Source organism: Pistacia vera, unplaced genomic scaffold (assembly GCF_008641045.1).
Source record: "Pistacia vera cultivar Batoury unplaced genomic scaffold, PisVer_v2 Contig40, whole genome shotgun sequence".
NCBI classification, from domain to species: domain Eukaryota; kingdom Viridiplantae; phylum Streptophyta; class Magnoliopsida; order Sapindales; family Anacardiaceae; genus Pistacia; species Pistacia vera.
Genome location: NW_022196224.1, coordinates 545,771 through 572,427, shown reverse-complemented (window position 1 = coordinate 572,427; position 26,657 = coordinate 545,771). Strand labels below are relative to the sequence as shown.

The 26,657-nt window shown below is 36.1% G+C and overlaps 1 non-coding gene across 1 annotated transcript; it reads right to left on the bottom strand.

The window, feature by feature from the left end:
- Positions 1-12,796: 12,796 nt before the first annotated feature.
- Positions 12,797-12,903, bottom strand: LOC116141776. The gene has a single exon (XR_004129883.1). It is a non-coding gene; the product is annotated as a small nucleolar RNA R71 (small nucleolar RNA).
- Positions 12,904-26,657: the final 13,754 nt, after the last annotated feature.

The window sequence follows — 26,657 nt, the reverse complement described above, 5'->3', positions numbered from 1 at the left end:
ACCAAAATGCCCTTATATGAAGAATTAAGGACTTATGAGTTATACAATTAAAATAATTGGGCCAATTGCATAATTTTGGAAAATAAATGAAATATTTTCCTATAAATGAGATGAAATTCGTTCAAGCCAAAGGAGAGAGCCTTTCTTCAACATTTCTTCCATTTTCTCTCAAATCTTCCATGAAACAAGCTTTCTTTCTCTAGGTTTTCAAGGAGTTTTGCATAATTTTTCAAGGAGAACAAGATAGGAGCCTTGGATCTTCAATTAGAAGGGTTTAAGGTAAGGATTAAAAACTTTAGTTTTGATGTGATTTGAAGATTTGAAGTAGATGTTGAGGTATAATGTTATATATGTAGGATTAAGGTGTAAAAGAAGTCAAAGGCAAAGGATTTGTTGGAGGAAGTCTTTAAAAAGGTAAGGAAGAACCTCCCATGACTTTAGGGTTTATGCTAGGGTTTGTAGATTTTTATGAAACCTTAAATTAAAGCTTTAAGGCATAGAATTAGTTGATGGCAAGTGTAGTTGAACTCATTTATTCTACTTATTGCCTTGAATTCATTATACATGAAGTTATGGCTATTTATGTTTTATGAGTTGTTATGTTTGATTGAAGAAAATGAAGTGTAGATGCTGATTGTGGCAAAACTTGTAGTATGGAGGCCACATGGTGTTGAATGGTTGCTATTAGAAGTGTTGATGTGTTGTTTGCATTAGCTTACAATGTTATAGCAATAATGGATGATTATGGGAATGAGATTTTACACTTCCTTTAAGATGTTAAAGCCTATTAAGGGGAGGTTTATTTGACCCATAAGTTAACCTATTGGTTAATGTTAATAGGAATTGATGTGGCATAGTAAATATGAAAATTCGGATTTAGTGGGCTTAGGGGTTTTGTTAACCCTGCTTCAGTATTTCGACCATAACTTGAGTTATAAAAATCGAAATGAGATGATTCTTGAAGCATTAGAAAGCTAAGACACAGACCTATAACTTTTATGTTTATGCCAAGAGCCAATTCGTTTGAGAAAAGGATGGAAAATGGCCTGAAGCATAAACTGGTTATTAAAGTTTAAGATTTAACATAATCAATTCTTATGATTATGAATTGATTATTAATGTATTATTGTAAGTATGCCATGTACTAATGTTTACCCATTAGTTAGATGATATTTGAAAGATATACATGGTCATGATGTTAATACATGATTAATGTTATGAAATGGCATGAAGATGCAATATAATACATGTTTTAAGATGATGTATGTGAGCAAGAGGTAATGTAAATGGGTTGATAATCCATAGATGAATTAAAAGTATTAAGCTCACCAAAATATGTATTTACATGCCATAAGATGTTAGAGATGCAAATAGACATGATAGAGATGCATATAGACATGATGGAAAACGCGTAAGCATATCCTCGTATATCGGTTGAGGAAAGATGAATATATGCTTTAGATGCTAAATAACGCGTAAGCACGCCTCCCGATGATATGAGCTCTAGATGAAATTTGAGGCTAGATGATATGAAGTGCTTAAGATGCTAAGAAAGGTCCGATCGGCTAGACGTTAAATGTTTCATATGCATTTAGTTGCATTACATGAGTTATGATGTTATTTACATCATGAGATGATTTATACTCATGTTAGATGATTTTAGATGTTATGTCATGATATGTGATGTGTGTGTACACATTGATGTTTATATAGCCATGGGATAAAATGATGAAAAGCATATGAATTAGTAATAAAAGGGGAAGTATCCCTAGATGTAAAAGATAAGTGATGTGTTAACAGATATGTTTAAATAAAGATCAAATAGTACATTTAGAATGAAACGGATCATTCCTTACTGAGCGATTAGCGCTCACCCTTTCATTGTTGATTGCTTTGCAGGTAGACTAGAAGCGAGGGATGCTAGAGACAGCGGGACTACACGTGAGGGGAGATGATTTATTATCATCTCGATGTTTTTATCTTGATGTAAATATGTAAATGATAAATATTTGTGAAATACATTTGGAAGCTTCCACCCTATAAATATGTTTTGATTGTGTAATTTCTTAAAGTTTGTAAATTATAAGTTTGGATCCTGCGTGACATTTTATATGCATGTTTTGGATATTATTATTATTATCCTTATACAGATTTTTTCTAAATACAACTCGTTCTCCAGACATGTATCCTCGGGATTCTCTTTGAGGGATATTCAGAGGATACCTGACTGGAGGGGGGTTTTACAGAACCTAACACATGTAGCTAAATGCTAGACTATAACATGTCATGTTAATCTTCAAATTCATTGCAATGTCAATGGGTGAAAACAAGTCATTTAGGAGCAATTCTTGCAGTTTTTAGCTGTGCAAATACCCTCTCAAGCTTTCTAATATGTTCTTCAAATTGCAATTCCAATACCTCCATTGCATTTTTACTACCATCTCTTTCACCATCCTGCATCCACACTTTGTCATGATCTTGATCACTTGCTTTACTATCAGTTACAAGTTCACCAGGTGCCTGTGGTACAACTTCCACAATCTCAATTCATCCTGCAACATCTTTTCTGCCAATTATGTTTGTGGATCAATTGTTTTAACAGCCTCATCACCTGTAGCTGAAGAGGAACTTTTTTGAGACTGACTTGACGTACTTTTAACACTTGGAACCTGTCTTTTCTTCCCATCATCATACTTTATACTAGATTTCAAAAAATTTGCAATAGTAATATCACATTCCTCTGTTGAATCCTTTGTTTCAACCACAACAAATTTGGGAGCAAAACTTTAGGGAACCAAGGTATATTGCCCTCCCTCAAACTCTTCAGCGTGTACTAGAATGAGTAGAGGCACCATCAATTTTATTCATTCAATCAAGCCTCCTTGGTGTTATTTTGAATCTTTTGATAAAGTTCTTTGAATTTGTTCCTCCCAATATCATTACTTATGTTAAAGAACTAAATAGATAAACAAAGGAGAAACTTATAAGATTTTAGCGAATCAAATTGCTCAAGTACAATGTTGTTTACACTAAAATTGCTCAAGTACAATGTTGTTTACACTAAGATCACTATGAACCTAAAATAGAAGTGATCGACAGTGAACCTAGCATATGTAGCTAAATGCTAGACTATAACATATCATGTTAATCTTTGAATTCATTGTGATGTCAATGGGTAAAAATAGGTCATTTCGGAGTAAATCTTGCAGCTTTTAGCTTGGCAAAGATCCTCTCAAGCTTTCTAATCCATTCTTCAAATTGTAATTCCAACACCCCTATTGCTTTTTTACTGCCATCTCTTTCACCATCCTGCATCCTAACCCTATCATGATCTTGATCACTTGCTTTACTATCAGTTACAAGTTCACCAGGTACCTCTGGTACAACTTGCACAATCTCAGATTCATCATGTATCATCTTTTTTGCAATTATGTCTATGGATCAATTTTTTTAAAAGCCTCATCACTTATGGCTGAAGAGGAAATTTTTTGAGATTGACTTGTCATACTTTTAACATCTGGAGCCTATCTATTCTCCACCTCATCATGGTTTAGGCTAGATTTCAAAAAATCTGCAATAGTCATATCACATTCCTCTGTTGAATCCTTCTTTTATCACAATAAATTTGGGAGCAAAACTTGGAGGGACCAAAGAATCATGCCTTCCCTCAAACTCTTCGGTGTGGAACTAGAATGAGTAGAGCCACCATCAATTTTATTCATTGCATCAAACCTCCTTGGTGTTATTTTGAACCTTTTGATAAAGTTCTTTGCATTTGTTACTCCCAATATCGTTACTTATGTTAAAGAGCTAAATAGATGAACAAATAGAAGCTTCTAAGATTTCAGTGAAGCAAATGGCTTTTGTACAATGCTGTTTATGTTAGTAAATCGATAGGGTGAACGTAGCGGAAAACAAAAATTTTTCCCATCGATTACTCTGATTAGCCCAAAATAAGGGCTTTATGTGTATATATATTACATGCTCAAATTGAAATAACACAAGATTAAGCAAGGATCGGATCATACCAACGCTTGGAGGCTCTGTCAAAATCTCTGAACACAATCTCGCTATTGATCCAAGTGTAGGATCAAACTCACGTCGTCCACATGAAGATAGCACAACAGAGACCAGAGATTGGTTTTGCTAGAACCAATCTATGGCTTTAAGGATTCAAGGTTTGGAAAGGATGAAGTGAAGAAGAAAGGAAGACAGAAAAAATTTCTCTCTAGATAGAAAAAAATTCTCTCTAATATTTTTTTCACTCTCACGACTAAATGAATGAATTGTACAAAAACCTATTCATTGCTTTCTTTATATAGAAAAGCAAAATATCAATTCCACCTCCAAAGTTTGCAACAACCCAAACTTAGGTGGAATTGCACATAGGTCCCAATTTAATTATTTAGTTAAATATTAATATTAATTTCAATAATTAAATTCGTAATTTTGCTAAATAACTCTAATAATAAAATTGGACACAGGCAAGAACCTCAACAAATTTAATTACATAGCAAAATTACCAATATGCCCTTTCATCCAAAAGACGAAAATACCATTCCATTGTTAACCACCCTTAAACTGTCTTCTTATGTGTGTGACCCATAGGCTCCTCATCATACCGGTAGTGAGTAGCATCGCGATTGACAATCGTCTCACTACACACAGACCAAGATTGGCCCCTATCAAGGCATCATGGTTACCCGATAGAATCAGATTTAGCAAAATAACTACCTGTCAACAATATGGTTACTGTGCAATCAAATCCTTTCATCATCTGTTATCTCATCGAGACTGAGGTACAGAAATAGTGTCAACCTTAGTTACTCTCGATATATCTGTATTAAGTTACTGGACCAATGACTGGAATAATAAATTAGATTGGGCGATAACTCAATCCCACTGTGGCCACAGCTTTAGTGTCATTGCCATATACTGAATTGTGCCATGAGATAACGTCTCTTGTACTCGAGAGTGATGAATCCTTTGTTGATCCACCATAGTCTTGATACACTCCTTGATGCAGCTAATCACTATCGTATTGATAGCTCTAAATAGAAATACATTGGGCTAGTGTCAAACTACACCAATTGGTGCACAATGCGCTGCGGTGATCTCAAGTCTAAGGATCACATGCACCACTACTCGTTAGAGGATTTGTTCCATAGACACAAGGTTACCATCTATATGGAATCCGCTGATGGGTCAGTCTAGTGAACTTGCCTACAGTACCAGGTTGTTGGCAAACAACCTTGACAAGTGAGATCAGTCACTGCCTTTCAACAAGGTCGTTCAACAATGATAACCTTATCATATTATCTGTGTCCTTGGTCAGAATAATATTGGGGCTACGAACATTTCTAGAATGACCACCATATGTGCTCATAGGGTTCTTACTATCAAGATTTGAAACACTTGATACCCTCGTCACGATTCTACCATTCTAGAGACATATATCAATACATATAGATATGATTTACACAATATAGAATAAAATGTCTTTTATTGATCAATGAACATTATTACAAAGAGTCAATTCTACAATAATTGATTGACTCTAGGGCACCTACTGTAACAGTTTACACTAAGATCACTATGAACCCATAATAGAAGTGATGGATAGTGAACCTAACATATGTAGCAAAATGCTAGACTATAACATATCATGTTAATCTTCGAATTCATTGTGGTGTCAATGGGTAAAAACAAGTTATTTAGGAGCAAATCTTGCAGCATTTAATTGTGCAAAGATCCTCTCAAGCTTTCTAATTCATTCCTCAAATTGCAATTACAGCACCTCCATTGCCTTTTTACTACCATCTCTTTCACCATCCTGCATCCTCACCCTATCATGATCTCAATCACTTGCTCTACTATCAGTTACAAGTTCACTTGGTGCCTTTGGTATAACTTCCACAATCTTAGGTTCAGCCTGCATAATTTTTTCTTCTAATTCTGTCTGTCGATCAATTGTTTCAACAACCTCGTCACCTATGGCTAAAGAGGAATCTTTTTTAGATTGACTTGACAAACTTTTAACATTTGGAACCTGTCTATTCTTCCCATCATTATGCTTTATACTAGATTTCAAAAAATTTGAAATAGTCATATCACATTCCTCTGTTGAATCCTTTGTTTCACCCACAATAAATTTGGGAGCAAAACCTAGAGGAACCAAGGAATCATTACCTTCCCTCAAACTCTTCAGCGTGGAACTAGAATGAGTAGAAGCACCATCAATTTTATTCATCCCACCAAACCTCCTTGGTGTTATTTTGAACCTTTTGATAAAGTTCTTTACATTTATTCCTCCCAATATCGTTACTTATGTTGAGGAGCTAAATAGATGAACAAAGAAGAAGGTTATCAGATTTCAATGAAGCAAATGGCTCATGTACAACGTTGTTTACAATAAGATCACTATGAACCTAGAACAGAAAGGATAGACAATGAACCTAACATATGTAGCTGAATGCTAGACTATAACATATCATGTTAATCTTCGAATTCATTGCGATGTTAATCGGTTAAAATAGATCATTTATGAGCAGATCTTGTAGCTTTTAGCTGTGCAAAGATCCTCTCAAGCTTACTAACCCATTCTTCAAATTGCAATTCTAGTACCTCCATTGCATTTTTATTGCCATCTCTTTCACCATCCGGCATCCTCACTCTATCAAGATCTTGATCACTTGCTTTACTATTGGTTACAAGTTCAGCCGGTGCCTCAGGTACAACTTCTAGAATCTCAGGTTCATCCTACTTCATCTTTCTACCTATTCTGTCAGTGGATCAACTGTTTTAACACTGTCATCACTGTGGCTGAAGTGGAAATTTTTTGAGATTGACTTGACATACTTGTAACATCTAGAACCTGTCTATTCTTCCGATCATCATGCTTTATACTAGATTTCAAAAAATCTGTAATAGTCATATCACATTCCTCTTTTAAATCCTTTGTTTCAGGCACAATAAATTTGGGGTCAAAACATAACCAAGGAATCATTGCCTTCCCTCAAACTCTTGAGCGTGGAACTAGAATGAGTAAAGGCACCATAAATTTTATTCATTCCATCAAGCGTCCTTGGTGTTATTGTGAACCTTTTGATAAAGTTCTTGTATTTGTTCCTCTCAATATCGTTACAGGGGTGTTCGGTTCTGGGTACCCTACACTTTTGGAAGGAACCAGAACCGACGGTTCCTTGACTTTTGGAACCGGAACCGGAACCGTCCTCCGGTTCCGATTCTGGGTACCCTGTAAAATTAATTATCCCCCCCCCCCCAAAGTTTTTAAAATGACAAAAAAACTCTTAAAAACTTACAAATACGCCCCACTTGGCACTTATTAACAAAATTAAAATTGTAAACTTCATATTTCAAACTCCAAAATTAAAATAATCTATTGAAAATCACAAATTCAAAATTAAAATATTACAATAATCCATTGGAAATCACAAATTCAAAATTATAAACTCCAAAACTAAAACGATGAAATTACATAACATATAAAATTAGTAACATAACAATTAACAACATCCAAATATGAAAAACTAAAAATATCTCATGCTCCAAGCTCTGAATTGCTCGCCTCATGTGCATTGATTTCTACAAAACAAGTACAAGAAAATTAATTAGTAAGTTCAAAATATTGAACAAAATAATTTGGGAATAAATTAACTAAATATGAATATAAAATATTGACATTATTTTGTTACCTGAGTTATAACTTTCTGCATCCATCAAGTAATCCTCAAAAGTAGTTGGGGTATATGCATATCTCAACCAATCTTGTGCACAAACTAATGCTTCCACAATGGGTGTACTTAAAGAACTCCGAAAGTGATCAAGTACACGACCCGATGTACTGAAAGCTGACTCAGAAGCAACTGTAGATACCGGAATAGCAAACACATCTCTTGCCATATACGAGAGAACCTTATACGTTGCAGCATTTGCTTTCCACCAATCTAGTATGTTCAAGTTGGACTTCACGGGTAGACATTTCTCCTGGAGGTAAATGTCTAACTCTGATTTGGTCATATCATGAATCTCTACCTCCATCTCCTCCTCATACTCATCTAAGGAGCGGTCGTACGCAATCTCATCACAACTCACACCAGTAACTGAAGGCTGGCCAATTCCGGTAATTTGGGAAGAACAAGAAGTTTGGCTTTCTTGGAAACCTGATACAACCCCCACATAGAAATCATACAACCGCTGTAACAAATCTCTCAACTTTCTAGACATCAACCCAACCTTTTGCAAATCATTGTCATAAATCTTTTTGTACCCCCACTCCACATATTTTATTTTAAACCGAGGATCTAAAACCGCTGCAATCAATACCATCATGTTCGATCTATCAACACTTCCATAATACTTATCAAACTTCTCTTTCATTTTCTTTGACATGTTGTTAAGTATTGGATTTGTGTCTTTCTCCCAGTCATTCAAACAAAGCACAATACCAATTGTCTCTTGAAAGTAAGTGTTAGAAGTCACATAGTTCGACCCTGACATTTTTTTTGTAGCTTCATAAATTTTTTTGAGGAATTTAGCAAATACATTTGCTTTTTCCCAATCTTCGTTAGAAGGTGTATCATGTGACAAATCCGCAATGTAGTTGGGATCCTCATCTTCCAACCTCTGAAAAGCTTTCTTGAATTTTACTGCAACATCTAACATCAAATAGGTGGAATTCCATCTAGTAGCAACATCAAGACACACACCACCTTTATAAGCAATCCTTTCTTCTTTCACACATCTCTGAAACGTTTCGGCTCTAGCAGGGGAACTCCTCACATACTTAACCGAATTACGAATTCGGCTAATACAATCCTTTGTCTCACTAAGACCATCCTTCACGATCAAATTCATAATATGAGCAGTACATCTCATATGGAAGAACTCACCATCCAGAAGTAGTGCTAATTTGCCCCTCAAGTAAGCGATTGCCACATCATTAGCACTAGCATTATCCACGGTTATAGTAGACACTTTATCTTCAATACCCCAATCAAAAATGCACTTCTCAACCACTTTGCCTATCTCCTTTCCCTTGTGACTACTAATAGGCACAAAACTGAGAATTCTTTTATGTAAAACCCAATTCTCATCAATGTAGTGACCAGTGAGACATAAGTAGCTAATATTCTGAATCGAAGTCCATATATCGGTAGTCAAAGCAATCCTAGACTTTAGAGAGTACAACTTACTTTTCAATAAAACCTTCTCATAATCAAAACGTTTCACAACATCCCTAGCCAATGTGATGCGAGAAATATTTGACCACAAAGGTTGCAATGAATTTAGAAATCTCCTAAACGGTGGCTGCTCCACCATTCGAAAAGGTTCTTCCATAATAATAATCATTTCAGCAAGCAACTGTCTAGACACCTCTTGATTGAATGTCCATGTGTTAATCGTACTACTGTCCTCTCCTTCTTCGTTTATGGTCTTGAAAGATGATAAAAGTGTTTGGCTTCTATCTACATTGCTTGGACATTTCTTACAATTGGATAAATGCTTACGCATAGAAGAAGTTCCATTCGTCGAATTATACACCAATATCTTTCCACAATACGAACACTTCGTTCTGTCTGCTATGCCGGTTTTCTCATTGAAAATTTTCTCAAAGTGTTGCCACATGTCAGATTGCTTATGTTGAGCACGCACATTTGAGATAGACTCTCTAACAATATTAGGCATATCCTCCCTAATGTCAATATTCTCTCTATTTATTGACATTGTTCCTATAAAAAATTTGCCAAGTTCAACTTCAAAAGAATTTAAAATACATATAATGTTTAATAAACATAGTGTTTATGTGATATTATGCCATCAATAAATAAAAATCTGATTCAATGTTTAGCATCTCATTTTCTTCGACTTCATTGAATCTTTAAACCTATAGTCACCATTATTTATAAACTCAAGAATTGTAGACATGAATGCACCCTACCAATACCTAAAAATTTGAACTAACCCACCTTAGAAAAACAATCTAGAAAGCAAACGAGGACAGAATATAAGCAATCAAAACTCAAAAGGGCAATCCAAAATAAAAAGAGCATATATACTAAAAAAAAGAAGCACCGAATGAAATGTTTAGATTTGAAATGGAATAAAGAATGTAACTTTGCAGTAAAGAAATGGAGAAGATAAGAATAACAGGAAATAAAATGGACCCACCAGAACTCAACTGTGTCTAAACAAAAATCTGCCACCAATCCCACAAACTCTGCATGAAAGACACCTATCTCTTTCTATCTTCTCCTTCTTTCTTTATAAACACCTACCACGTTTGCATTTCCAGTACAAACACAATCTCATCATCATCAAAATTAAACTGCTAAGCTATGAAGAGCACGCAATCTAACCTCTTTTATTATTTAATGTAGTGTTGGCAACTTTTTTATCCTGTGGCATGCTTTTGTAGAATAAAGGGCCAGCTTTCAGGAACAACAGTCTCAGTTTTTTGAGTAAGTGTGTTTAGAATATTTTTGTACGCCATTCCATGGAATCAACTCCATCTTTTTTAAGAACAGTAAATTCATTGATGAATTTTCAATTAATTAATAGCTAAACTCACCCAAATTCAGCATACACTTTCTATTGAATGCACAAAACACAATGGAATAAAGACACGAGTGAGATTAATTAATTTTCTTTTAATCTTCTTCTTTTTGGGTCTTGTCATTGTTAGTAATAACTAATAAGCTTACTTAATTTAAGTTTCATAATTATGGTTAATCATACTTATCCCACATGTAAATTTCATATAGTCCAAGAACAACACAATTACTTTATATATTAACATCAGATTATCAATTTTTTCTTCCAATCTTGTGGTTGAAGGTCATGAAGATTAAAAGACAGAATATATAGTATACGGTAAAAATTGTATCTCTAGAGTTCTATATACTCTTGGTTTCTTACTTGGGGAGCTATTTTAACTAGATCTGTAGTTACTCTACAGCAGAAATGAAGATTCAAAAATAAAATAAAAAGAAAGAAATGGAAATTACCTTAAGAAATTGGAGTGCTTTAGTGTCTTCTTCTAGATTCCAAAGATCACGATTTCACAAAGCCAAGCAAATTAAAGGAAACAAATGCTGAAGTTTTTGCCTTAATCTGAAGTGAGTGGACAGAGAGCAAGAGTAGACGAAGATTGTGAGAAGGGAAGAAAGAAAATGAACTATTTTGCAAGGAAAAAAAAGCTGAAATTTTACCTTAATCTGCAGTGAATCGACAGAGAGTAGTGGGAGCAGATGAAGAGCGTGAGAAGGGAAGAAAGAAGATGAGTTTTTTTTGCCCCAATCTAAAGTATTTATATGTGGCAGGTAAATTACAAAAACCCCCCACTCTTTAATAACATTTCATTTCAGTCCCGATTCTCGGTTCCGGTTTTGGTTCCGGTCCTTGATTCTATTTGGAACCAGAACCTACCCGTTAACGATCGGTTCTGGGTAGGAACCAGAACCAAACATCGGGTACCCAACGGTTCTGGTTCCGAACGGTTCTTTTGAACACCCCTAATTTTATGGGTTAGGTTGAGATCGAGAGATTAAACCTAATTAGTCTAAGGTAATAAAACCATAGATTGAGCGAATGCTAGAGATAGGTTACCGCGATTTGTGAGGCTCTGGTAAATTCCATAGAACTTAATGATCTCCATTTGCTTAAATATGATTAGAGATAATTCAGGTTAGTAATTAGGAGTTAATTTGTTAATTGTTCAAGAGAAAGTTAGTGAAATATTAGGGAGTTTGGCCTTTAGAATAAGCTTAATTGGGTTAACGATAATTGTCAATGCATATGATTAAATTGGTGAAAAATCTATGCTTGGGGTTTAGTCATATTGATTTCCTACCAAAGTATTAATAAAAGTTTGTTTTTGTTTTGCTTCTAAGTTGTTTTATTTTTCATTGAATCATTCTGAAAATCTAATTAATCAAATAGCAATGAGATAGATTAGTGTGGTACTTGGTAGTAGTAATTCTCTTGGGATTCGACACTCGTTACTCGATCTTTATTACTTACATGATTCTGTACATTGCGGATTTCAACAAGAAGTTTTTGGCGCCGTTGTCGGGGAATTATTTTTTTCAATATCATTATGAACTATTTAGTTGCTAGTTTGATTTGTTTTATCTTTGTTTTTAAAGTTAATTTTTATTTTCTCTTATTTTGTTGTGATTTTTTTTTTTTTTGTTTTTTGTTTTAGATCTTGGAGAGCTTACGTTCAAAAGGTAGTGGTGATCTTAATCCTTTCAATTTTGATATAGAGAAAACAGCTTAACAGTTGAGAAAGGAAAAGAGGCAAGGTAACTTAGAAAAAGCAGTAACTTACAAGGGAAGTACAAATCAAAATATGAGTAATCCAGAAAATGAGGAAATCCTAAGGGGCAATGGAATTGCAGGAGTGGTAGTGGTTCAACGAGCATTGAAGGACTACTCTAATCCTACTATTGAAGGGTGCTATTCCAGCATCAGGAGGCCACCAGTTCAAGCAAATAATTTTGAGATCAAGCTAGCAATTATTCAAATAATTTAGCAGTCAATCCAATTCGCAAGGTTGCCTAATGATGATCCCAACTTGCATATCGCCAATTTTCTATAGTTATGTGACACATTCAGGTATAATGGAGTATCTGATGATGCAATTGGGCTAAGGTTTTTCCCATTCTCTCTTCGGGATAAAGCTAAAGCTTGGTTGATTTCTTTGCAGTCTAGGAGCATCACGACATGGAATGAGTTAGCTCAAGCATTTCTTACTAAATATTTTCCACCTGCCAAGCTGAGAAGTGACATCACAAATTTTTTCCAACAAGATATGGAGTCGTTTTATAAAGCTTGGGAGAGATATAAGGATCTCTTACGGAGGTGCCCTCACCATGGGTTACCAATATGGTCACAAGTGCAAACGTTTTATAATGGGTTAAGGCCAAATATACAAACCATGGTAGATGTTGCAAGTAGGGGAGCCTTGAATAACAAAGCACCAGAGGAAGCTTATAATCTGATTGAAGTGATGGCAAGCAATAACTACATGAGGCCTTTGGAGAGAAATTCAACAAGAAAAGCGACAGGAGTGCATGAAATTGATGGCTACACCGTATCAGCTGCTCAACTTTCAGCCATCCAGAAGCAATTGGGAGTTGCCCTAAAGGTAAATGCTACTGAATTGTCTTCTCTAATTTGTGAACTTTGTGCAAGAAATCATTTGTCCTAGGATTGTCAAGAAGGGAATCCATTTGCTCAATCGGAACAAGCTAACTATGTCAATAATTTTCAACGAGGGCAAGGGAATTTGTATTCCAACACATACACTCCAACATGGCAAAGTCATCCAAACTTTTCATGGAGTAACAACAATGAGCACAAACCACCACCGAGCTTCCAACCTCAAGAGAAGAAATCTAATATGGAAAGTGTGCTCACTAAACTCATGGAGGAGTCGGGCAAAAGGTTTGACAAGAATGAAGCTTAACTTCAAAAGTATGAAGTTTTGTTGCAAAATCAATCCGCTTCCATAAGAAATCTTGAAACTCAAATGGGGCAAATTCACAATATCTTAGTGGGAAGAGTTTAAGGAACGTTGCCAACTGATGCCGAGAAAAATTCAAAAGAGCAACTCAATGCCATCATGTTGAGAAGTGGCAAGGAGCTAAAAGAATCAAGAAAAACTAAAGAAACTGAGGAAAAAGTTGAAGACACGAAATTGGACAGAACCAACAATGCCTAGGCACAAAATCTAGAATGAAGAATGCCTTAACACAATGCCTAGGCATAAAACTAGAATTTGAGAACAAAGCCCAAGATGTGAAGAAAGATGAAGCCTCTCTTCCGTATCCTCGTAGACTACAGAAAAAAAGATTGGACAAGCAATTTGGTAAGTTCATGGATATGTTTAGAAGCTTACACATAAATGTTCCTTTTGTAGATATGTTAGAGCAGATGCCGAAGTATGCCAAGTTCTTAAAGGAGATCCTTACACACAAAAGACGGTTTGAAGAACATGAGACAGTGATGCTTACGGAAGAGTGTAGTGCATTGTTATCGAAGAAACTACCACAAAAGCTTAGAGATCCAGGGAGTTTCACAATTCCTTGCACAATAGGTAGTGTCCATTTTGATAAGGTTTTATGTGATCTAGGTGCTGGTGTAAATCTGATGCCATTTTCAATTTATAAGAAAATAGACCTAGGAGAAGTAAAACTGACCACTTTTCATTTTAATTAGCAGATAGATCTATAAAATATCCTAAAAGAGTAGTAGAGGATGTCTTAATAAAAGTAGAGAAATTGATTTTCCCGGTAGACTTCATTGTGCTTGACATGGTGGAAGATCGGGATGTACCTCTAATTTTAGGAAGACCTTTTCTAGCTACGGGTAAGACTTTGATAGATGTCCACCAAGAAAAGTTAATCTTAAGAGTAGAGGATGAACAAGTAGAATTTAATGTGTTTGATGCCATGAAGTACCCATCCGAGGGAGATACTTGTTTCGAAATTAGTGTCCTTGATGATATCATTGCCAAAACCATAGAAGAAAATTACCCAAGCTACCCCCTAGAGAATTGTCTAGTTAACGATGGACAAACAAAGGTGAAGTGGATCGAGAAGAGTTAAAAGGATGTCTAAGCTTCTTAAATGCTCTACCATCAATTGAAGTTCCATTCACCAAGAAATTCCATGAAATCAATGCGGTAGAGAGCCATTCCAACTCATCGACAAAGGAGCCCCCAAAACTCAAACTCAAACAACTTCCATCTCAATTAAGGTATGCATTTTTAGAAAATTCAAAGTTTTATCCTGTTATTATTAATGCTTCTTTGAGTGTTGTAGAGGAAGAAAATCTATTGAGGGTGCTACAGACCTACAAGTCCTCAATCGGATGGACAATTACAGACATCAAAGGCATAAAACCCTCAATTTGCATGCACAAGATTTTAATGGAAGAAAGTTACAACCTGACAATGCCACCACAAATAATACTCAATCCAACAATGCAAGAAGTGATTAAGAAAGAAGTTTTGAAGTTGTTGGATGTGGGGATCATTTACCCAATTTTGGATAATGCGTGGGTGAGTCCGATCCAAGTTGTACCAAAGAAGGGAGGAATGACTGTAGTGCAAAATGACAATAATGAACTCATTCCGATGAGAACAGTTATGGGGTGGCGAGTGTGCATTGATTATCGGAAGCTTAACTCTGCAACGCGCAAAGATCACTTCCCACTACCATTCATAGATCAAATGTTAGAGAGGTTGGCAGGCCATGAATTTTATTGCTTTCTTGACAGATACTTAAGGTACAATCAAATAGCAATAGCGCCATAAGATCAAGAGAAAACTACATTCACGTGTCCATATGGAACATTTGCCTACCAATGAATGCCATTCAGATTATGCAATGCTCCAGCCACTTTTCAACGTTGCATGATGTCAATCTTCTCGTATATGGTGGAGAAGTCCATTGAAATTTTCATGGACAATTTTTCTGTTTTTGGTAGTTCTTTTGATACTTGTTTATCTAATTTGGCTTTGGTTTTGCAGCGATGTGTGGAAACCAATTTAGTTTTGAATTGGGAGAAGTGTCACTTCATGGTACAAGAAGGAATCGTACTAGGGCATAAAATATCCAGCAAGGGAATTGAGGTAGATCAAGCAAAAGTAGAAGTCATTGAGAAACTACCGCCTCCTAATTCCGTAAAAGCCATTCGAAGTTTCCTTGGACACGTTGGCTTCTATAGGAGATTTATCCAGGATTTTTCTAAAATCTTTAAACCTCTTTGTGATTTGTTAGCTAAGGATGCATCTTTTAATTTCACTAAAGAGTGTTTAGAAGCATTTGAATGTCTAATAGCTAAATTGATATCTGCTCCTATAATTGTTGTGCCCGATTGAGAATTACCTTTTGAATTGATGTGTGATGCTAGTGACTATGCAATAGGTGTTGTATTAGGGCAACGCAAAGGTAGAATATTACATGTCATTTACTATGCTAGTAGGACATTGAAAGGACCACAACTAAATTATGCCACAACGGAGAAAGAGTTTTTAGTAGTTGTTTTTGTAATTGACAAGTTTTGTTCTTATTTGCTAGATACAAAGGTCATTGTACACATCGACCATTATGCTTTGAAGCACCTTCTAGCAAAGAAGGACTCCAAGCCAAGACTGCTTAGATGGGTATTACTTCTTCAAGAGTTTGACTTGGAAATTCAAGACAAGAAGGGAACCGAGAATCAAGTGGTGGACCATCTATCTCGTTTGGAAAGAAAGGAAGAAGATCAAAAGAATGAAAAGCCAATTAATGAACACTTCTCGGATGAGCAACTATTTGCGGTGCAAGATGGACCGTGGTTTGCCGACATCGCTAATTACTTAGCAAAGAAGGTGTTACCTCCCGGAATGACATACCAAAGGAGGAAGATATTTTTTTTCTGACTTGAAGTATTACTTTTGGGAGGATCCATTCTTGTACAAGCAATGTGCTGATCAAATGATAAAGAGATGTGTACCGAAGGAAGAGATGGAAAACATACTCAAACATTGTCATTTTTTGGAGGTTAGAGGGCATTTTGGAGCAACACAGACGGCCGCCAAAGTTCTTCAATCAGGATTTTTCTGGCCCACTCTCTTTAAAGTTGCGTATAATTATGTTTTCTTGTGATGCATGTCAAAGGTTTGGGAATATTTCTAGGCAAAATGAAACGCCTTTTAGAAGTAGAAATATTCGATGTGTGGGGCATAAATTTCATGGGACCTTTCCCATCTTCCTTTTCTAATCGTTTCATTCTTGTGGTTGTAGATTACGTCTCGAAGTGGGTGGAAGCCGTAGCACTACCTACCAATGATGCTCGTGTCATGGTGAAGTTCATAAAGAAGAACATTCTCTCAAGGTTCGGCACACCTAGAGCTATCATAAGTGATGGGGGATCTCACTTTTGTAACCGACAATTTGAGACTTTGTTAAGTAAGTATGGAGTCGCACATCAAGTTGCGACACCATATCATCCACAAACAAGTGGGCAAGTGGAGATGTCTAATAGGGAGTTAAAGAGAATCCTAGAGAAAATAGTAAACTTCTCTCGGAAAGATTGGTCCACGAAGCTTGACGCACTATGAGCATATAGAACAGCATTCAAAACACCAATAAGAATGTCACCATATAGATTGGTCTATGGGAAAGCATGCCACCTCCCGGTTGAGTTAGAGCATAGATCATATTGGGCTATGAAGTTTCTTAACTTTGATCCAAAATTAGCGGGAGCGAAGAGATTGTTACAACTTAATGAATTGGAGGAGTTTCGCAACAATGCATATGAGAGTGCTCAGATTTATAAGGAGAAGACTAAGAAATGGCATGATAAGCACATCGTCGAAAAGGAGTTTAGAGTAGGTGAGAAAGTATTATTATTCAACTCCAGACTACGACTTTTTCTGGGAAAGTTACGCTCAAGGTGGTTCGGACCGTTCATTGTGAGCAAAGTGTTCCCACATGGGACTATCGAAGTTCATCATCCCGAAAAAGGAACGTTCAAGGTAAATGGGCAAAGATTGAAACCCTATATTAAAAATAGAGTGGAAGATGAAAGGGTCTCGATTTCTCTCCATGAACCTAAGTCAAGATGAGGAAGCGTCAAGCTACGAACGATAACTAAGCGCTTCTTGGGAGGCAAACCAAGTTCTTTTTACTCAATTTTATTAATTTTTTATTTTATTTTATTTTATTTTATTTTGTTGTATTCTTATCTTTGATCATTATTTTGTTTTGTTGTCATGGTATTCTAACTAAGATGTGCTTGGATTGTTTTGTAGGGAACAAATAAAGAAGGTGAATTGAAAAAAAAAAAAAAATTGTGCCGCGGTTTGGGCATTCTGCCTTTCTAACTAATTGTTGGGCAAACTGAGCTACAACACTATGCCGCGGCATGCCCCTAAAAAAAATATTTGTTGGTTTTTCAAAAAAAAAACCCAGCAACTCATGCTTTTCCCCACTTCTTTCTTGCTCCTTTGCATTTTCCTTTACAATTTTTCTTCTCCATTTTCTTCTTACCGTAAATCATCAAGCAGTCACCCTTTCTTTTCACTTTGACATCTCTCAAACATTATTTTATAGGATTAGAGAAGCAAATTCAGTGCATTATCCCTTGGTGGAGTTAGGGTTGCGAAATTGGGGATTTCAATTTCAAGGCAAATTCGTTGGATTCTTGTGTGAGAAAGATTCAACCCAACACAAGTTTCTTGTTGTGATGAATTGAGCTTGATTGTGTTTGAATTGATTAAATTTTTTTGTGGGTCTTGGTGAAAATTTGTGAGTTTGAGAAGTGGTTGTGTGGATTTTGCGAAATTTAGATTGTGTGAAGAATTGGATGCTAAATTAGTGTACAAAGGAGATAATTTCAGTGCCATTTGAAGAATTAGGTGATTGTTTGCTTTTGGGGTTGTGTAATTTTGTATTTGTGAAGAAAAGAAAAGAAAAGAAGAAAAAAGATACATATATGGCTCCAAAATTGGCTCCTAAACGAAAAGGAAGAGATGAGGGAAGCAAGAAAGGGAAGTATGTTCAAGGTACTAATCCTAAATTTGTGAGTGAAAAGGCTAAGGAACGCTTTGAAGAGGCAGCACAAAGGGAAAGAGGTATGAATTTTGGAGAAGTTTTGGGTCCAGGTGTTACCGATGTAATTAAGAAATTACGATGGAGTACTTTTGTTCAAACACCTCAACCAGCAGTTGCTTTAGTGGTGATGGAGTTTTATGCAAATGTTCCAGAAAGCGCTCTTTGTAAAACAATGGTTCGAGGTAAAGAAGTCAGATTCAATGCGGCGACAATTAACACCTTTTATGAGTTGCCAATCGTGCAGGAAGATGAGTATGAGACTTATTTGTAGTCTGTCAACCATGACAAGGTGATTAAAACATTGACAAAAGGACAAGGGCAATGGATCATAGTGAATGGGCGACATAAGAAATTTGCTGGGGGTAAACTCTTTAGCTTTGCTCGCATTTGGCAATATTTAGTGAATACAAGATTGATGCCAACCACACATAATAGCACAGTGGACAGAACAAGGGCAATTTTGATTTATGCTATCCTACATGGCATGAAGATGGATGTAGGGAACATCATCTTCTCTCAAATCCAATTCTCCGCCAGTAATGCTCAAAACAGCTACTCATTCCCTCAATTCATCACTGCATTGTGTCGTCAAGCGGGAGTACCATATACTTCAGATGAAGTGTTAATTCAACTGGGGATTTGTTTGACTATTAAGTACTTGGATAAACTCTCCATGGGGAAATCAGCAAGAGCATTAAAGAAGAAGAGTGCCTTAGCATCGTCTTCAACAACACCACTCAAGGATAAGGATGAGATATTGCATGCTAAGGTGGATGCCATTCAAGAGTATCAACATCAACAAACTGCATGGATGACTAAGTAGTTTCAAGTCATCTTTGATATGCAACGTGAGCACTTTGAGCGAGCCAGGCTGGATGTTCCAAGTTCAAACTGAGTGAGTTTCACTTCCGCCCTTCGATGGAAGTTAGAAGGATGAAATTGCTGAATCTGATGAGAGCATGGAAGAATAGAAACATTGGAGAATCATTTGATTTCAATTTTGAGTTTGGAGTTTCCTGTTTTTTGTGCTAGTTTGTTTTTGATGTTATTTCCGTTATGTGTCTATGTTGGGTGATCTTATTTTCTTTGGATTGTTATGTTGTTTATGTTTATATACTTGGTGGATAATCTGAGATATATTGTGACATGTGTTTCGTAGTCTTTATTTATTTAATTAATTTTTTTTCTCTTTTTCGTTTTCCCATAATCTTTTTTTCCTTGTGCATAATGAATGTAGCCAAGAGAGGCCCAAAGTTTGCTTTTGCTGAATAGAAATAACATGCACGTTTGGCACGAAGCACAATATTCGTGGGTACGTTTCCTACCTCATTATTGCAAATGAAGGGTAAGTTCCTCTTCTCTTTCATTTTAAACATTGAGGACAATGTTCATTTTAAAGGTTGGGGGTAGAAAGTTTATCTTTTGAATACAATATGGGTGAACAACGTTTTTATAGTTTTTGTATACGTGTGAATTTTTTTTAAGTGATTTTAAGACGTGATGTTTTTATTTTTGGAACCAATACACATGTCAATGATAGGACTATGATTGTGAGATACATGTAACTTTGAGAAGACATTAATTGTTGTGTAGCATAAGGATGTTAGTAGCTGTCAACTGCATCTAGTTTACGACGCTCTTGGGGTGGGTTTGATTGGCTGGATAATCCGAAGACTTAGAGAAGTTGTATGTGTGATTCTTTATGGGCATTTAATTTTGAGATCTCAACAAACTCTAGAACTCATTTGATAACCACTTGAGACGAAACCCTAGAACCTGCATTGCTTAAGATATGATTTAGGCAATTTTCTTTGGAGCAATTGAGCCTTTCAAGCCAACCTATATTATTTTTATCCCTAGTCAACCTTTTGAGCCTATTATATACACTTGGTAAGCCTAATTTTTTTTTCACCTACAATATCTTACCTTGATGATGAAGCCTAAAACACTTTCCGACCCATCTTATTGTGAGAGACTTAATTTGGTGCATGTGACCTTAGAAGAAAAACTCATAAAAAGAAGAAAATAATGCATCTTTTAGTCCACAACTTGAGTATAGGCAATGAGATAGGTTAGGGGTTGTAAAAAAAAAAAATTATAGTAGAAGCAAGGTGGGGTAGACAATTGTTTTTATAAGTTACTATCTTCCTAAAAAAAAAAAAAAGGAAGAAGTAGCTAGTGAGAAGAACATGGAATGAGGTTTACATTATGTAAGGGTTTGTGCTAGTGTTGGAAAGAATTGTTCAATCAATGTGAAAGAGTAAAGGCCTAAAGGGTGAATGAGAAGGGAAGCAAATAGGAGATTGTTCATAGTCATTTACTCCAAAATATTAAGTCTCTCACATTTTGTTAAAATTCATTTCCGTTCTTTCATAAACCATTACCCCAGCCTAACGTTACAACCATGATAAAGACCTAATGATCCAAGGTAGTGATTGGATTCTACATTAGTGGAGAGTGGTTTGAAAACTAAGCCTATGGAGTTTGATTGCACAATTTTTTTTTTTTTTTTTTTTTGAGAAAAAATCTTGTGAGATCAAATTTCTTTGCCTATGAATGTCATGCATAAAATCATCCGAGTTTTTGGATAAATGGTTAGTGATTGATTTTATGAGAGGGTCTGTAACAAAAGTGTGATTGATATTTGCTTATTCTTTATATTCACGTGACGTTAATTATTCGATTTGTGCATGTAGACACAATTTTTGAGACAATTATATGTATTGATCCTAAAATTTTTGTTTGCGTCTTTTAGTTTTGAGTCTAGGGTAGGTTTGGTTTGGATGTTTGTGGGTATCATCGCTGGAAACCCTCGCGAGACTACAACTCGTCCAACTAGGGTCGCCTAGGGGTTTAAAGGTTTGTTGCATACGCTAAATGCAATCGCGTCAATCTATGAAAGTGACTTAGGATAGTTTAGATATAGGTTTTCATTGTTTGTTTTACTTTCAAGCTTAAAGACATGTTTTATCGCTTAATTTGCTAGGGACTAGCAAGAACTTGGTTGGGGGTTGTGATAAAAGCTTGAAAATACATATTTTGTTAGTGATTCAATTGGATTATTTGTGGAAAAATGTGTTCAATTTGTGAAATTTAACTTAATAATTTCGTAAATGTCTTTTATGGGATCACATGTATGTTTTGAGTGTTTTCAAGTTTCAGATGAAGATTATATTGACGATGGAATGTGGGACGACAAGAATCAAATGGTTTGTGAGCTGAAACGAAGAAGTTATGGCGAGTTAAAGTTAAAGTGAAAATCCTGGAAAAAGCTCCAGTTTTGAATATGCGACAGTAATTCAACAATAACTTGAGATTTAGATTTTGGATCGAGATGATTCTTGAACCGTTGGAAAGATGATTCAAAGGGCTACAATTCATATTTTTACCACTTGGGAAGATTCGAACGTTATAATGCACAAAACCACCATCTTTGCAAGATTTCAAGTTCTGGGGCAGAATCAACTATGCCTAGGCATAATGCCGTGGCACAACTGCGATTCTGGAATTTTCTATATTAAATTTATGACGTGTATTTCCTGTTTTAAGTTCTAAAGTGATTAGGATAGTGGGAATCATAACCCTAAAACCCTAAGAGTATAAATAGATGTCTTTAGCTGATTTTTGGGGGAGATTAGAAGGGAGAGAAGTTCAACTGCTATTTGGAGATTGCAAATTCCTGCAATTTTGGGTCACCAATTAGAGAAGTTTTTCTACTCTTTCTTATACTCATGTTTATAAATACAATTGCTTTTAATATTGAAAGTATGAACTAATTTTATTTTCTAGGGCTAAGATGTAGCCCAATTTTATGAATATGCATTCTATTATTTGTTGCTAATTTTTTTTAAATTTTATTATTGCGCTTAAAGCTTTCAATTCTTAAGGGCCCTAAAGTCAAATGATTTTATGGGTTAGGTTGAGATTGAGAGATGAAACCTAATTAGTCTAAGGTAATAAAACCATAGATTGAGTGAACGCTAGAGATAGATTACCACGATCTGTGAGGCTCTGGTAAATTCCATATAACTTAATGATCTCCGATTGCTTAAATCTGATTAGAGATAATTCAGGTTAGTAATTAGGAGTTAATTTGTTAATTGTTCGAGAGAAAGTTAGCAAAATATTAGGGAGTTTGGCCTTTAGGATAAGCTTAATTGGGTTAATGATAATTGTCAATGCATAGGATTAAATTGGTGTAAAATCTATGCCCTAGGTTTAGTCATATTGATTTCCTACCAAAGTATTAATAAAAGTCTATTTTTGTTTTGTTTCTAAGTTGTCTTGTTTTTCATTGAATCATTCTGAAAATCTAATTAATCAAATAGCAATAAGATAGATTAGTGTGGTACTTAGTAGTAGTAATTCTCTTGGGATTCGACACTCGTTGTTCGATCTTTATTACTTACACGATTCCGTACACTTGCGGATTTCTGATAATCATATTTTACACTGTGATTTTGCATTGAATTTTGATAGGATTTATGATACTTTTCATACAATTTGGACCATAATTGCTACCTAATTCTATTAATTTGTCTTTGTAGGCCTAAACGATGTTTTTGAGCACAAATGACAGTTTTGAGCGTAAATTGTGTAAATTGAGCTTGGAAGCTCGGAATGACCTGAATTTACAAGATTTAGAAATCTAAGAAGAAGAGCTACAACTTTCATGTTTTGGGTTTTTCCTAATTCGGATTGGAAAAAGGTGGAAACTTGGCTTGAAGTCGTGAAAAGTACACTGGGAACTGAAGAAAAACGTCTTTCGATGTGCTTCAGTGTTTCTCCCATAACTTGAGCTGTAGACCTCGGATTGTGCTGATTCCTAAACGACCAGAAATATAATTTAAAGGGCTACAATTAATGTGTTTAACACTTTTTCAGATTCAGACTTTGTCATGCTCAAAATTGGCCCGAAATTCCTCGCCACGGCTAAGAAAAAGCTTCACCGCAGCGAAACCTGCATCAGCTGTAAAAATAAAACAACGCGTTTTGGCTTGCTAGGGCTTGGTCCTTAAGTGAAAGAGGTATAAATTAGAGCGAAAAGAAAAGAAAAAGGGTCTTGGTTCGTCATTTGGGAGGCAGCTCATAGAAGGAGAAGATTATTGAAGATTTGGGCTTCAAATCAGAGAAGATTTCTCTATCTTTTGCTTGTTTTTCAATGATGAATCTTGATTCAGTTTGTTTTTGTTATTTTATTTCGTTTTTGAGTATGAACTGAGTTGTTTAGCTAGGGTTTGATGAAACCTTGATACAATGATTCAAATTTATATGAATTGATTTACTTTGAATTTTAATTTTATGATTAAGTGTTTGTCTCTTTGCTTAATGACTTTTGGATGCTTGATCACCATTCAAATGTGTGTTGTTCAATTTCAACAAGAAGTTTTTGGCCAAACTTTGTAACCAATTTAAGCAGATATGACTGTTGGTGGATTCTCAACTCACAATACCTCCTATCTCTATTTATCACCGTGCCTAATATTTTCTTAACACTCTTTAAATTTTTGATATTGATCTCAGAATTGAGTTTCTTCTTTAGGTCACTGATTAGGGTCTTAGCCTTACTTATCAGAAGCATATCATCAATGTATAGAAGTAAGTATATAGGCATGTCATTGCTTAGTGTAAGATAGAAGCAATTATCATATCTACTTCTAATAAATCATATACACACTATAAAGGTGTCAAACCTTTTGTACCACTACCTAGGAGACTGCTTTAGGCCATATAAGGATTTTTTTTTTTTTTTTTGTGGATTGGGGGGGTGGGGGGGGGGGGGTGGGTATAAGGCCTTTTATAACAAGGTGGAAAGAATATACCAAAAACCTAAAAGTCAGCCAACCTACCTCAGGACAAGCCCTAGGTTAGGAGCAAAAGAATGATACTATCTAAGTCTACCCCTAATATTCTCTTTTTTCCCATTCCTCTTGTCAAAGCAATGGACCCAAGTGGAGATTAAAGAATACAATGAATCCCACCTACCAGAGGACATGCCCTGGGTTAGGTTCAAAAGTATCAAAATACAAAAACCATATGCATAAGCATTTACAAGAAGAATTCTATAAACATGGACACTAACAAGGTAAGGCCCATTAATGACACAAAGACAAAGCACTAGATCAACACCCCAAGTCTTCCAATTGCCAAAGTAGCCTCCTCTAGCATAATCAACAGCCGGAATGTCATTTAAAAATCCCTTTACAACATCGAAAACCCATCACATAACAACAAAGCATAAAATTAGCTCCCATGGGATGTTTTAAAAATAGACATGGGAAGACCCCATTTCTCGGCAAGTCTTCTATTGTAGGTATTCTTTATGATCTTGCTAAGGTCCATAGCTCTCTCCCTCACCACATTCTTGATAGAGTTGTAGAGAGTATGTGCATCATTGCATTCCCCACCAAAAATTAGGCTATTTCTCTCTCTCTCTCTCTCTCCAAATAGTAAACGGTGGCTCCCAAACTTAGCTTCCCTATAGAGTACTTTAGCTTATTCTTCCTCCACCTACTAGCTATGTGCTCAACATAATCATTCCAAGGCCGGGTGACATATCCAAGAGAAGAGGGCTCAAGGATAAGGTTCCAAATCCTTTGGGTGAAAGGACAAGCAAAAAAGAGATGATCGATCGTTTCTTGCCCATGATTACAAAAACAACACACACTGCTAGAAGCTATTCCATACCTCATCAGTTTGTCCTTAGTCTGAGCCGATCCTTACATGCCATCCACGTGATCATGGAGTGTCGTGGAATAGCTTTTGGGAACCATACAAGGTGATGCCACTCAACTCGGTGTTGGTGCACAAGAGTAACCTCCCAAGTCGATTTTATAGAGAACTTACCGGATGCATTAGGCTTCCAAACAACCACATCCTCACCCTCCTTTGGATCGAAGTCAATAGAATCCTTCATGTCCATCAAAGCCCAAGAATTAGCTGTTGACCATCTCTACCTTGTCCTATCCCAAATCTCACACACCTTAGCAAGATGATGTAGCCCTGAATCATACACAATGCGGTTGCCATATCTATCCTTAAGAGGGCCTCTTGGGTGCCAATTATCATGCCAAACATAAGTTGCTTGACCATTTCCGATGATGGCTTTGATGTGCTCTCTAGCTTCCCTTCTAAGCTTCAAAATGCTCTTCCAAGCCTAAGAAGCATCCGAAGGTATAAGAATCTCCCAAAAGCTCTTCCTTGCCAACTAGGTTATTTTGATCCACTCAACCCATCCGAAGCCACTACGTAATTGATTAAGATTCCAAACATGTTTCATCATGGCTGCCTTATTCCAATCCTTAGCTCTCACAATTCCCAACCCACCTTCTTGAATAGGGACACAAACCTCTTCCCATGCAACTTTGGCCTTTGAGGTTTTCATGTCACTCCCAGACTATAGGAAGGCCCTTAACTTAGCATCAATTTCATTAAAGATCTTTGAAGGGAGCATGAAAGTAGATGACCAATAAACTTGAATTCTAAAAAGAATGGCTTTAATGAGAATTACCCGACCGGCATAGGAGAGGAATTTGCTCTGCTAAGATTGAATGCGAGCCAAGATTTTTTCCACCAAAGGTTTGCAATCAGCAAGGGAAAGCTTTTTGGTTATGAGAGGGACATCAAATACTTCATTGGCAGCTTTCCTTCTTGATACCCAAGGATCGGCAAAAGAGCTTGTTTGCTCTCCTCACTCACCCTGGAAAAGAAAATGTTGCTTTTTGAGTGGTTTGCTTCTAACCCCGCCCAAAAAGTGAAACGATCCAATGCTCTCTTGACAATGCCAAGAGAGTTTTCATCCACGTGACAAAAGATCATTAAATCATCTGCAAAACAAACATGGGTTAGGTTTAACTCTTTGAACCTCCAATGATGCTTAAAAGAAGGTTCAGCCGCTGCTCTATTTAGAAGTCTTGATAGCACCTCCATGGCAATCACAAAAAGATAGGGAGAGATAGGATCTCTCTACCTAAGCCCTCTAGACCGGCTAAAGAATTCGGTGAATTCCCCATTAACGGTTATGGAGTA